Source organism: Rhinolophus hipposideros (genome assembly GCF_964194185.1).
Source record: "Rhinolophus hipposideros genome assembly, chromosome: 3".
In the NCBI taxonomy this organism is placed as follows: domain Eukaryota; kingdom Metazoa; phylum Chordata; class Mammalia; order Chiroptera; family Rhinolophidae; genus Rhinolophus; species Rhinolophus hipposideros.
In genome coordinates this window covers 37600893-37615609 of record NC_138049.1, presented here as the reverse complement: position 1 = coordinate 37615609, position 14717 = coordinate 37600893, and the positions used below count along the sequence as shown (strand labels likewise).

The window sequence follows — 14717 nt, the reverse complement described above, 5'->3', positions numbered from 1 at the left end:
GTTAATCAAGTAAAATGTGCTTTGTGTTGAAATGCTATGTCAAGCAAAAATGATGTAAGTGAAATTAGGTGAGATATTTGCAAGAAAAGAGTGTCTGAAAGAATTCTTGCCACATTAAAAACAATTTGGTCTTGTTTTCATCCTTATACACTATACATTTTTAAAACATGGTGCTTTAACATGTCTTGCGTCCTTTCTTGTTATTTTTAGTATCTCCCCAAACCGTTTAAGTGCAACCATATGTCAGGGCGCAGCTGTATTGATGGTTTGGATATGGCGTACTTTTATTTTTACCATTCATTTCCATTTATAGCAAGTAACATGTATTTTTCATCCATGATCAGATTTTGCATATTTTCAGTTGTGGGCTAGAGGTTTGAGGAATAGAATACCTTTCTTCTCACGCTTTTCAATGCCAATAATTTCAAACATGAGTTTTTTTTTTCTTTTTTATCTATCTAGGAATACTTTTTTTTTATGGTTCTAGGAATTTTTGGAGCCGGTAGAAGCACAGAAAAGCTGAAACAGACTATTGGGAGTTGTGCCTGTCAGTTGTTCATTGTGTGACCTTGAGCAAGATATACAGGTATTCCCCACTTTTGAAAGTTTTCTTCGGGTCACTTTGCTTTTATGGAAGACCTATATCAATACTTGTTTTTGCCAACTGGAAGAAATCTAAAGAGGATTTTTGCTTTTGTGAAAAAGGTGACAAGTGAAAATAGTGTTCAGCCTTTGTTTTGCAGCGAGGTGTTATAGAGGCAGTGCACACCCTGAGAAACAAATGGCACCTCCAAGCTCCTTCCCAGGGAACTACACTCAGCATCTCAGCATCAGGCCATCGTAATTTTGAACTGTATTGATGAGCATCAGTGCTTCATGTCAGTTTATTTTGTGCATCCGTTAGGAAGATGTGTCCTCAGGTAATGGCTTCTTTGCTTTATGCCATTTTAGCAAGGTTGTGATGATTAAATGAGATAAGAGTAAAGAACATAGGATAGGTAGTAATTCTTTGAGAAATGGGAGGCATCAACTAATGGGTATTATTTCTCTCAAGGGAAATGAACAAAGAAAAAGGTAGTTTTTATTTTTTTTGGGGGGGGGGGCAGAGGAAGAGAGGGGTATAGCCAGTACAGTTGAATTCTGAATGTCAAAACATTTCCTGTGTGTTTTCTAATTCTATAAATATTGTAATAAGTAAAAGCATGATAACCAATTTGCATAATCACAAGGCCATTGGAAAACAAACCTTAGTGTTTTACATCATATTTAATGTTTGAGGACTAGAAAATAAGAATAGTATAAATATGAAAAGAAAGCAAGGTGAGGAGCATTTTAAAGAAATTCAATTCCTACAGTAGATAGGTACACATAGTAAGTCACCTTCAGAACTCAGAGAATTTGATGAATCAATATTGACTTAGAAGAGTAAGGGTCGGAATGTGTCCCCACCATAAAACTCCTAGAAGAAGTATTACTAACATATAAAGGACAATAATAGAGAAGGGGGATAGAATGAATTCCCAGTTTAGAAATCTTTCATGGCTCCCTTTATCTTCATGGAAATTATGACTGCAGTATTTCAGTATGCCTCTAAGACATTACAGGAGCTGGACATGGGCTTTTTTACAATCTCATTGCTCCTTATACCTCCGTAAGCCATAGTTATTCTACACTTTTTCCAGTACCCTCAAAGCTCTCTGTTTCTTCCCACCTGTGGTCCTTGTACAAACAGTTATCTCTGAGTCACAGTCCGTCTCTCCAACCTAGCTAACTCTTACTTATCTTTTAATTCTCAGCTGAAATCTAGCTTCCTCCTGGAATCTTTCTCTGACCTTCTAGGGCTGCCCGTTTTCTACTCCCATGGCACCTGGCTCACTTCTGGTCTCAACATGGACTGAATGGTTCAGTGTTTGACTTCCTTAATATATATATATATATTTTCACTGTAAAAACAGGGACCTTTTCTTTTTCTCTTTTATTGTCACTGTCTAGCATTTTGTCTGGTATAGAACTAATAGCAATACTAACAATTACTGACTGTTAATTAATGAATGCAATTGTAGCAGACACAACTCTCTGGTTCTATATCACCTATATCCCCATTAGGTAAATAGACACAGAAGTTGAAACTAGCCATTCACATTAAATTCTTCCCCCCTCTTCTATGCTCATTAAATTATCTTCTCAGTATATTAATACATCCATTTATGCACAACAAACTGAAGTGATAATTATTAGTGCCTCCATTTTACAGAGGAATAATTCAAGTTAAGTAACTTGACTGAAGTCAGGACTATACGTGGGCCATTCAAGATCTGTGCCTGAATGCCCTTAGCTACTCTGCTCTCCCAAATGGCTTTGCCGTAGAGGGTAAGAGACTGATCCCAGAATGGGATCCCAGAATGGGACGCTCTGCTCCAGTGTTTACATCTGTTTCTAACTATAAATGCATGCGGTGGTTTCCTAGTTTTTATATTACCCTCATATATGGAGAAAACACAAGGCCTACCTTTCAGAAATAGATCAGCTCTTGGTAAATTGACTTTTGAGTGACAAAAATTTAGAACTGGCCTATGGTGATTTCACTAAGATAATCGAGAGAGGGTGACACCCTCTCTGGATAGTCAAGGCCCACTCTAGAAAATGGCCCTACATCCATCTGGTGGCAGCAGCTGGAAACTTTCCTTCTTTTTTTTTTTTCTTTCTCTTTCCTTGCTCTGCTGCTGCTGGTGGTACTGTTCCTATTGATTCTTTCTCCTCCTCCTCCTTTCTTTTCCTCTTCTTCCTTTAGTTTTATAAGCAATACCTTCTCATCACATAAATACAAAGGCAGAAGCATGTAAAAAAGTGAAGGCTCCTTCCAATCCACTTCCTAAATATAACCAAATTATACACAGATATACACACTGCCTGTGAATTATTGTATTTATTCCCTACAATAAACTTTCATGTTAAAATATATGATTCACCTCATTTTTAATTGCTATAATATATTCCGCAGGGTGAATATTCTGCACTATATTTAATTATTCCTCTATTGTTGGACATTTCAGGTTTTTCCCCCCAATATGTCATTATTACAAATAATACTACATTACTTGGACACATAGCCAAGCACTGTACTTAAAATTAAAAGAAGAAACTTTTTCCCAAAGTGACATATCCTAAATATTTCATAATGCTCTACAATCAGCATGTGGTTCTTAATGTGAATGACAGTATGGTTGGCTCACAACAGAAAAAGTTTGATCATGATAGTAATTTTTGGTTCAGAATAATATGAGGCATTATCTTTCATAATCTCCAAAAATTTTGCCAAGGGAAGATCAAGAGCTCTGCCAGAGACCTCTATTTCATCTACACTCAGCAATCCCTTTTCACTTTCTGCCTAGCTAGCTGCTTTATACAAAGATCTGTAATTAAAGGACAAATAAATTTCAACAGGACATGTATCACTGCGAAGATCAAGGAACAGCTCTGATTGCTTAGCTTCTATGTCATCCTTTCCTAATAAACACTAGTTGTTAACACTGTAAATTAAGTACACATCTTTCCAAATAATACTTAACAGAATTGTAAAAGTAACAAATATTTATTGAATTTGAAAGGAATTTAAAGCTTAACAAAAAACAAGAAGGAAAAAAAACTCCTTTTATCTCAACATCCAAACAAAAGAATGACTAAATGTATAGATTTTGTTTTAATATTTTTGAATCTATGAATACGTTTGCTTTTATTTTGAAAATATTAGTGATAGTTTTTATATGAAAATCAACGTCCTTCATTTTTTAGACTTAACCTTAAAATGTAAGCATTTTTGCATTAATGTCTTTTTAAATGTCTTTGAGTATTTGAGCTATTACTTAGCTAATCACTCATCTATTGTTGAACATTAGTTTGTTTTCAATTTTTTTGCTATTATAAGTAATATTTAATGACAACCTTCTTCATTTTTCAAAATTTCAGATTTGCTTCTTTATGGTAATTTCTAAGAATTACAGTCAAAGGTTTGAACATTTTAAAGACTATTTTGAACCTAGAAAGAATTATAGTTGAATTATTTTTATTGCTGTTTTGATAGGTGAGACATTTTTATTTTAATTTACATGACTTTAATGAATGGTGACCTTAATGATTTATATGTATATTTATATAGATATACCTATGGTATTTTTCTTATATAAAATGACTGTGACTTTTGCCGTTTGCTCTTTTGTGGTCTTAGTGTTTTTAAGAGCTCTTTTTATAATAAAAAGAATAGCCCCTTGTCTTTTTCTAGCTTTTTATGTGATTTTTAAACTTTAGTTTATATAGTCCTTTATTAACACGAAAACTATAATTTGTCCTGGGGTGAAATATTCTGCATACAAGGACAATAAATCAAAAGATGAGTAACATATTTACCAAGTTTCAGGCACCAAGAGCAAAGAAAGGGGTGAAGTCAGTGTGAATACAAGGGAGATCCCTCTCTGGGTTGTGCAGGGAGGTGAGCATAGTGTACTTATTCACACTGTGGGACCCATAAATAGGTCAGCTGTGGGATGGGAACAGTCAACTCTAAACTGATAGTGCGTGGAGAGAACCTCTGCTGTCAGTAAGGGAGCTGAACCAGATACAGCAGTTTTCAAACCGTGTTCCATGGAGAAGTTTCAGGGGGTTTCTTGGGAAAGGGTGAAGATCTGGGAGGAGTTTGCAGCCTTCTCCTCTCTCGTTTTTCCTAGAAAAACGCTCTGACTTTTTTTCTTTCCTATTTCAATGTGAGATATTATCTGAAGAAATTATTTGTGTTTTTTAAAAAATAACTTTCTGGTACAGAAATCTTTGAAAGTACACAAACATACCAAGGATAAAATAATGAATTCCAGTATTTCACCAATGATTTTATCTTTTTTAATCTCATCACTTTGTCCTCCACTCTTCTGTTTTGTTTTGTTTTTTAATCTTGGATGATTTCAAACAAATCCTAGACATCTGTTCATTTCACCTGTAAATAATCTAGCATGTTGCTCTAACTGAGCAAGACACTTCCTTTAAAAAACTATATAATTACCATTTTTTATCCCATGTAGCAAAATTAATAATAATTCCTTGATATCAACTAATGCTCAGTCCATATTCAGATTTTCCTGATAGTTCAGCAGTGTCTTTTTACAATTGATTTGTTTGCATATGAGACCAAACCCAGTCCATATGTTGTGTCTCTTAAGTCACTAGTGGTCTCTTCCCACTCTTTCTATGACATTGAAGTTTTTGGCCAATGTAGTGTTTTGAATTGTCCATCTGTTTCTCATTGAATTGTGATGCTTCCTATATTATATTATCATTTATATATAACAGAGTCAGCTCTGGTCTATCAAATCTGTTTTATTGAATTATGTCTAGTTTATTTTATGGTGGCCTCATAAGTTATTTTGATTTCAGAACAGATTTTATTATCTAAAAGGGCATTTTAGAGGCTCAGTTTACTATTTTGAAGTCTATTTTTATTAAATGTTGTTATGCATTTATTTTCCAGATACTACCATAGATTCTTTTAGCTTCTATAAACCACAGCAAAAAAAAAGTGTGTGTGGGGTGGGGGTTAAATAAAAAAGTTTGGGTCACAGGCTCTCACCAGACATAAAAGACTTACATAGACTAACAATTTCTGGAGTAATATATTATTTTCAACTCTTCACCACATCAAAATTTTTTGAAAACAAATCTAGAAACCAAATCTATTAAATACCTTCATTAAATTCAAAAGTTAATTTGAGGAAAGATATTATTTTGTAGTAAACAATTGGACATAATGCAAAAGAAAAGAAATGTCATGAAAGAGAATTGGGCTTCTTGTGGTTTGAGCAACAGATGAGGACATTTTTCTCTGCTGCTTCTGAATTGTATCCAGGGGAAAAGTGAGAAGATGGGCAGCTGTAGATAACAAGGTTATGAAATCAAGGTAGAAGTTCAAAAACATTTTATTGATTTAATAATCTTGATCAAGAAAGAGCAGAATAGGCAGGAAAAGCAATGAGTTAAGCTTATGCATTTTCATTCACACTCTGAAAGATCCTTTCCTTTGAGATCTAGGCTCATCACAGAGAGAACTTTAGATGACTATTTTAGTTTTCTGCTCTACTTTGACACGTTAGGTTCACAATTTATTGCTATGTGTACATATCTTGAGGATGACATCTCAAGCTTTTGCAACTTGCCTGATTTGTTTGTAAGATTAAGTTTGATAGGTTTTTGACATCTAATGCTGCTTTCCAACAACTGGCTGATTTCTCAACTCAAGGTAGGACACTGTGTATTAAGGTGAAAATAAAATTAAAGATGAATTAGCTAGATTTTCTGTGAATACTGAAATGTAAGACAGAAAAGTATAGACTTCAAAAACACAACTGCCCCTCTTCTTACTGGCAAACATCCTGTATGTTAGGCCAGTTGAATGACCAAGACTAACACAAGACATCCGCTCATCAGATAATTTCTGGAGTTGTTTTTGTAGCAAACAATGAGAACTCACTGGGTAGGGTCACATTAGGAAAGCTAGTGCCTGTCATTTTAGTCAGTTGCTGGCAAAGGCTTTCATTTTCTATTTTAATTTGCCAAGTATTGGCACCAGTCACAAATATGCTAGTACAAATATCTTTTGCATGACATGACTGACTGTACACATTTCCCCAGGCCACTTGCTGTCCCAGACCCAACCAAACACCTGAAATGTACCTCCTGACATTTCAGGAGGCGAGTGAAGTTAGATGTTGTCTCTCTTCTTCCTCCTTATTTTACCTATTGTATTCTTTTTCAAACAATGTCATTGATTTTTTACTGAGAAATGATCCACTTTGCACTTTAACCATTAGCCGTTGATTTAAAAAATGCCCCTGGATGGCTGATAGATTGAGGTGTAGGCCCAGACAGCAGTCACATTGGAAAAAGAACAAAGGACCCAGGAGACTTCTGGAAAATTAATTATCCTAAGAACACTATCATAGCCCTAAAATGTTAGGCTCTCTATTCATGTTTTGCATCTGTTGCACACATTACATTATCTGCAACATGTTTCTTCATCTAGCTAACCTTTCCTCATCTTTCAAAACTTATGTTGATCATGATATTTTTTGAGATAGCCATTCAGTCCAGCTTAAGTGCTTCTATCTTGTGCTCCGATACTCATATTCTTCTCTCTGTCATGGCATTTATTATACTATATTTCAATTATCTATTTTGGTTCTCTACCTTCTCTATTAGAATGTGAACTTATTGAGGACAGGAACTGGGTTAGATTCACATGGTGTCATCCACCATGTATGGCACACATAATAACTTCTTATACTAAATTAACAGAGTTTGATATAAGGACATTATCTCAGGAAGAGAAAGAAGGGACAGTGATTCTGAGTAAAACAATGTGTCTGTCACTAAGACAATCATTTGGCTCAGTTTCCAGGGATTCATGAATTTGTTCTAGAGAGGACTGGGGAATAAAAACTAAGAGGAGTGTTTCACTAAAACTCATCTCTGATGCTAGAAACGCATGGCAGTACTGTTTTAAGATACATACCTGAATATAGTGGTCCCCCACTTTATCTGCGGGAGATACATTCCAAGACCCCAAATGAATGCTTGAAACCTAAGATAGTATGAAAAGCTATACATACTATGTTTTTTGCTATACACACATGTCTTTCTATACATACATATCTTTTCATTTAAAGGAAGCACTTTACAGATTCTCTTTGGCATATCTGAATTGCCAGCACTACTACTCTTGTGCTATTACGAAATAAAATAAGGGTTACTTCAGCACATGCACTATGCTACCATGACAGTTGATCTGATAATGGAGATGGCTACTAAATGGCTAGGCATGTATAATGTGTATACACTGGACAAAGGGATGGTTCACCCCCTGGGTGGGACACAGCAGGATGGGACCAGATTTCATCTCACTACCCAGAATGGTGTGCAATTTAAAACTTACAAATTGTTTATTTCTGGAATTTTCCATTTAATATTTTTGGATTGTGGTCGACCATGGGTAACTGAAACCATGAAATGCGAAACCAGGAATAAAGGGGGCACTAATGTATAAAACATTCTTTCCACTCTTCTGATCACCCGCAGCAGCAGGGAGAGCTTCTAAGTATCAGAATCCTTGGCAGTTGGTGACTAAAGTGATCAAAACAGAAGAGATGGCAATTGTTGCCATCATCAGAGTAGCTCTGTTTCTGGACATGTGGAAAACAAATATGTATGGTATTCATGGCTCTTGTTCTTTGTTTCTTTTCTGTCTTCTACCCTTTTTCTGCCTTTTCTGGTATTAATTGAGCATTTTGTATAATCTCATTTTCTCTCTTCTCTTAGCATATCAAACAAACTTCTTAAAAAAATTTCAGTCGTTGCCCTAGAGTTTGCAATATACATTTACACCAAATAAGTCCATCTTCAAATAACACTATTATGCTTCCTGGACAGTGCAGGTACCTTATAACAGTATTATCAATTTTGTGCTCCCACTCTTATAACACTAATGTCATTCATCTTACTTATCAATACCCTATAATCACCCAATACATTGTTGCTATGATTACTTTGAGCAAACAGTTTTCTATTAGATCAATTAAGAATAAGAAAATCAAACATTTTATTTTACCATCATTTATTCCTTCTCTGACACTCTTCCTCTCTTTATGTAGTGCCTGGCATATGGTCCATGGTGAACAATAATAAATCCAAGATGACTATACTATTTTGAATGTAGAAAGGGGAATGAAAGGTAATATAAGTGCACTAACTCTGTAACCTTTTGTAGCTGGGAGTAAATAGAAAAAGGAACAGTGCTCTGTGATTTAAAGTTATAATGGAACTACCAGAACTAAAAATAGAATATACTTATGGTCACGGCCTCCACTCAATAGAATGAGGGTGTTGGAGTCTGTGGATTCCCTAGGTTTCATTGGATTTTTTCTATGCATATATGACAATAAAAAATTATTACTATTTAACACAAATCAATAGCTGTTAGAAAATTATATTAAGAAAATATTTACACATGTAGGAAAAGATTTAGCTAGAAATATGTTTTGTATCACTGTTGGCTATTATACTGAAATATCAATAGTCTGAGTAAGCAGCAGTAGCAAATTGGTTAAATAATCCTACAATGAAATCCCACTCAGCTATTAAAACAGTATAACTATAATATTACAAAATGTTCACACTATACCAAGGAAACAAATCAGGTTAAAAATCAATTTGTCTAATATGTTTCCTTACAAAATATAAATGAATTTTTAAAGTATGAAATGTTCATAATCTATTGATATTGTTTTTAAAATTTTGATTTTTCCTCAAAAATTTATAATGACTATATTGATACTGTAATAAGAAAAACTGTTACTTTTGAATTTTATCTTTTTGCTTTGGAATAATTTAAATGTTAGAAAAGTTGCAAGCATAGTACAATGAATTTTGATACGCCTCTCGTCCTAATTCTTCATCTGTTTTAACACTTGCCATGTTTCCTTTATTATTTTCTCTGTGTGTATGTATACTCACAAACACATATACATGGTATGTTTGTGTCTGTGTATTTTTTTCCGAACCATGTAACAGTAAGTTAACATCATGCTATTTTACCACTGAATTATCAGTGTGCATTTTCTAAGAAAAAAAATGTCACTTACATGGCAACAGTATCACATTACATTAGGGAGTATATAATATTAGCATAATTCATAATCAGTGCTGTTAACATTGATCACTCAGTTAATATAGTGTCTGCCAGTTCTCTCCACTGGGAAAAGTTATTATTTTTCCCTTTCCATGCTCTATTCTTTGGAGGTGAGTCATTAAGTCCAGCCCACATGCAAGGAGAGCATTAACCTCCATCTCCTGGAAGAGAATACCAACATACGAGTATATTATGTGTTTGTAATTCTTCTATAAATGAGGACTTATCTACTCCTTTATTTACTTATCTATTCAATTATTTATCCATTCAATTATTTATTTATATCAGTATTAGCTCATGTATATTTATTTTATACTTTGGATTATAATCTCATAGTATGGTATTCATTATGTTGTGCCAATTTTTCCAGCTTTGGACAATGAGAGATTGACTCCTGTGTGCCTCCCATTTTGTTTTTTGAGCACTTTATTTACTTTTTTGTACTAAAGGGTGCTCCAGGCTCATCTTGTATTTTTTCTGCCCCAGTCCTAGAAAAGCCATTTCTCTTGTTATTGAGAATGGTATTACAAACCAGGAACTAGATACCTGTTTTCTGACTGCTACTGGAATATCATTGCTTCTAGTGAACAGTGCAGGGGAGTACATGTATATTTATGAATCAATGTATACACATGCATCTATAATCATCTATCTAATCTACTTACCTATCATCTATCTATCTGTCTAATCTGTCATCTATTTATAAAACTAAACATGAGTTCATACTAATGTTTCAGCTCTAACCTAGAACCACATGGTTCATTCGAGATTTATTGCTCAATTGTAATTTCTTCCTCTATAAGTGAGAAATCTGGCTTGCATAATCTAACATTAATTTTCCTATTTGCTCAACCCTAATATAGATGCAAAGTGCTTTCAGAATTGTTAAACCATACTCCAGTTAGAACCAATTTTACAAACTAGAATACAATGCTTATGTATAGTTCTTTTGTCTTTAGCTTTACAGTTTCCAATCAAAATATTGTTTTCCAGTTAATTAGGTCAGCTCTGTTCTCCCTACCTACTTCAGAGAGATTATGTCTTACATTTGTAATACAGTTAGATTCATTTGTCACAGACTGAACTTGATAATCATATTTTCCCAAATTTGGCCTGTGGTTATCTCTTCAAGCTGGCTCCTATGTCCTTATATATCCTACCATTTCCTGAGCAATTCCTTACTTCTACCACCACAAGATGTTCAATCCTCATATTTAACCCTTTTTATTCTGGTCCCAGAATCATTAATTTCTTCAAGTCATCCTGGAGCTATCACTGTTTTAGGTTCTTTTAGTGAGCAGATTTAGGAAAGATGTATGTATCTATAAATGTGCATGGGCCGTTGCTTTGTGTGTGTGTGTGTGTGTGTGTGTGTGTGTGTGTGTATCTAATAGTCATTTTGAATTTAAAATCATAAAGGGAAAACCACAGTAAAGCTGCTAATGTGCTTGAAAATGTAAAACACTATCTCTTTCACAAACATCTCCTTCTCTATTATAGTTTCCTGGTTAAAAATTGTCTCTACAGAATTACTATTCAGAAAGAATTATTAATTTTTTTCTTTTCAATCTTTTTATTTGTTTTCTATTGATAGTTCTGAAATACTATTGTTAAGTACATGTTTTTCTTCCTTAAAAATAAGTTCTTAGAGCACTGTATGGAAATATGCATTTCATTACAAAAAAAATCTACTTAAAAACAAAATTTTGCAACATGTATAATTTAGGGAATTATATATGCTAAGTCTTAAATTATTAACTTGAGGAAGGAATATTACTCCAAATAAATAGTCAATTTTATAATAGAGGGCGATTTCACACAATTTTGGTACTCTACATAAAGTTTAATTGACCTTATCAGTGACTTTCTTCCAAAGTAGAGACTATTTGCAAATGACAGATAAAAAAATTGGAAGAGGGGAGGAAAATTCTCACTCTCACTTTTTATCTCATAGACATTTGAACTAGGCATTTGGTTACATTGATCTTAAAAACCCAATCAAATTCTGGAACTGCTGTCTGGGGTAAATTTTTCCACTGTCAATTTCAAAACTAAAGGCACATTTTAATATTACAACTCTATCATCTAACTATGGAGTAAATATTTAAGCGTTGATTATGTTTAATAACTTCTATGATTACATTCTTGTGGAAATATAATTAAAATTTGACCATATCTTGTAATATGAAACTCAATCATTGAAAATCTTACAGTATTGTCTTTCTATCATAAAAATTTAGGATGGAATCTAAACATAACATGAAAACTTGTAGAACTATCTGGTGACTGTAACCTCCCAGGCAATTTGAATTCGGTGAAAATTTGGGATGAATTTAATATTGGTTTGTGATGATTATAGATTTAAAAATGGAACTACTCTGCAGCGGGATATACATAAACAACTTTATAAGACACAGAAGTAATTTTATGAGATAATTTTGTTTTAAAAATATTTTTACTTTGATGACAGGGAAGATCCCTTAAATCAATCATTTGTAAATTAGTAATTGCTCTTTAAATTTCTTTTTCTTGATAGGTAATCTTATTTAAGAAACATGTCCAATCTTACCTAAAAAATGCATCATCTAATCAAGGTCAGTTGGCAAATAGTACCCTATAGGACTTAATACATTATATATATGCTAGTTATCTAAGATGTATTAGGTATATCCTCTTTCTATCAAACTGTTACTTTAAGCTAAAAGAAGGATGAACCAATGGCATAGTAAGAATGTTTTCAGGTTTATTTGTTTTTGTTTTAAGCAAAGATTACTATATTCACATAACTTTTTAGTTTTACTTTAGGGAAAAGAAATGACAATGAGGAAAAAGTTTATGAATCTCTGTTTCTTTTAAGAAATATTGCAGCTAAAACCAGCAATCACTTACATGTGCAACCACCAACTCTGAATACAATATGAATTACACTTAGGAAATAGAATTTACCTAGATGAATTCTGGTTATTTAAAAAAAATATATGCAATCATATTAGAGAACACTGTGACTTCTATAATTTGAATTAATTTAGAAAATGATTTAGAAACTCCTGCCTCCATAATATATAAGGAAATAATATAAGGAAATAAGAAAAATTTTCTATGTAAGTCATCCGGTATAAACAAAGTTCATAGTCTGATTTACTTTTATCAAAAGGTAAAATGATTCACTGCTATATTTACATGGGCTATTTTAATCCTCAGTAGTTCCTATACACAAAATAAATTTAGCATGTACTTATATCTGGGGTTCCCAAAGCAAGACATTGATACAAAATTTAGTAAATTGGTTGAAATTCATAACTAAAGGAAAATAAATTGAATTATTGAACATAAAATGTTTACCAATTTCTGATTTGTACAACAGACTCTGGTATTGAGACCTGACTGGGTGGTTTCTTAAGCTTATTCATCATGAACATTACTCAGTCTTATATTTTAACACCCTTTAGTGCCATCCTTTGTTTGGTGTTCCATTTTGCAATTTATATGATCATTTCATGGAACTTAAATTGTTCTTCCAGGATTTCATTCAGTATCATAATAAAGTTTATTATGTTTAGCAAGTTTAATATATACTAGTTTTTGAGACTAGACAGATTTTCTTTTTAAGGTTTCATTTACAGTCATCAGCTCTGCCTACTATGATGAATCATTTTTAGCTTTTTAGAAGCTTTTAAATATAAAAAAAATATTATAAGCTGAGCAAGTTCTTTTCGGTTTTTCACACACGATTAATTCTCTTTTATAAACACTTTCTTTTTAAAGTATATGTGTGATTTCTTCTTTCAAAGTTATAATTTGACTTGGAGTTAACTGTTCTTGAATTCTGTTCCTCTTAAGCATTTTCACATATTTAGGTGCCGAGCTTTAAATATGGGTATTTGGACACTAAACAAGCTGCGTGTTCAGAGAGATACATCCAGCAGACTTGAAAATGGGCACTCCAAGGGGATTCATGACAGGCATTTCATCCCATATGTCAGCGTCCCTGATGAAGCGAATGGCTCCAGAGAATCCTCAGCCAGACCCTTTTATCTACATGGATGATTCCAGCATGAATTTGATACCACAGAATCCAGCTGGTCAATATGAAAGAAGCACCAAAAATGCACCTCATTCATGCACACACAACACAAAGAGTTGGAGGCTCTGTTTAGCCACACTATGTTTCCAGATAAAAATCTCCAGAAGGACCTTGCCTGGAAACTCAACCAACCCGGAATCAACAATAAAGACTTAGCTCAGGAACCGGTGAGTCAAACTGAGGAAGCAGCAGCGGCAACAGCTATCACTACAGCAACCAAGCCAGGTTCTTCCAGCCCATAACGTGCCCGCCTCACCCACAACATCAACCTGTCCTTATTCTTCTTTTCCTGTAGTTTCAGATTTCTATAGCTCCCTTCCATCTCAGCCATTAGGCCCTTCCAGTTGGGCATGGGACTCTGTCATCACTGAGAATCCCACTAGTGATGCCCAAATGCAAGGTCCTCAGTCGGAGAGGCTAGTAGCCAGTTCCTGCTTTTTATGCTGATGCCTACGACAGCCCAGATCATGTAACTGTACAGTTTTTCTGATGAGGATGAGCTGACTCTTCTTTCCACTGTCTATATCAGTATTGCTCACCCACAGGGCTCAGCTAGAAGAACAGAGTTCTTCTTTTAGCATCTTTGCTGGTCCAGCAGTTGGTCCATCTCCTGGAAAACCTCTCCAATATGACAAGCTGAGGCTTTGCACCCTACAGTCTAAGAGACGGCCTGGAATTTCAGAACCCATCTAGTATGAGGGACTTTGGATTTTTCTGATCAAAATACTAATAAATGCCAGATTTTACAGAAAAAAAGTATATAGATAAAGATAGAGATACGTAGTTATTCTTTAGAAAATTGAAGGTATGACCTCAAAGTCTTTTTCGGATAACTACCCAAGGCGGATGGAAATCATCTGGGTATTTAGAGCAAACGGAGAAGAAAGCACAGTTGAGTGCTATACCCAG

At 34.1% G+C, this 14717-nt stretch overlaps 1 pseudogene across 1 annotated transcript; it reads left to right on the top strand.

Annotated features, from left to right (window-relative positions):
- Positions 1-908: 908 nt before the first annotated feature.
- Positions 909-14501, top strand: LOC308494214 (arginine-fifty homeobox-like; annotated as a pseudogene). Its single transcript has 2 exons — positions 909-920; positions 13820-14501. The product of its transcript is annotated as an arginine-fifty homeobox-like (transcript).
- The last annotated feature ends 216 nt before the right edge of the window (positions 14502-14717 follow it).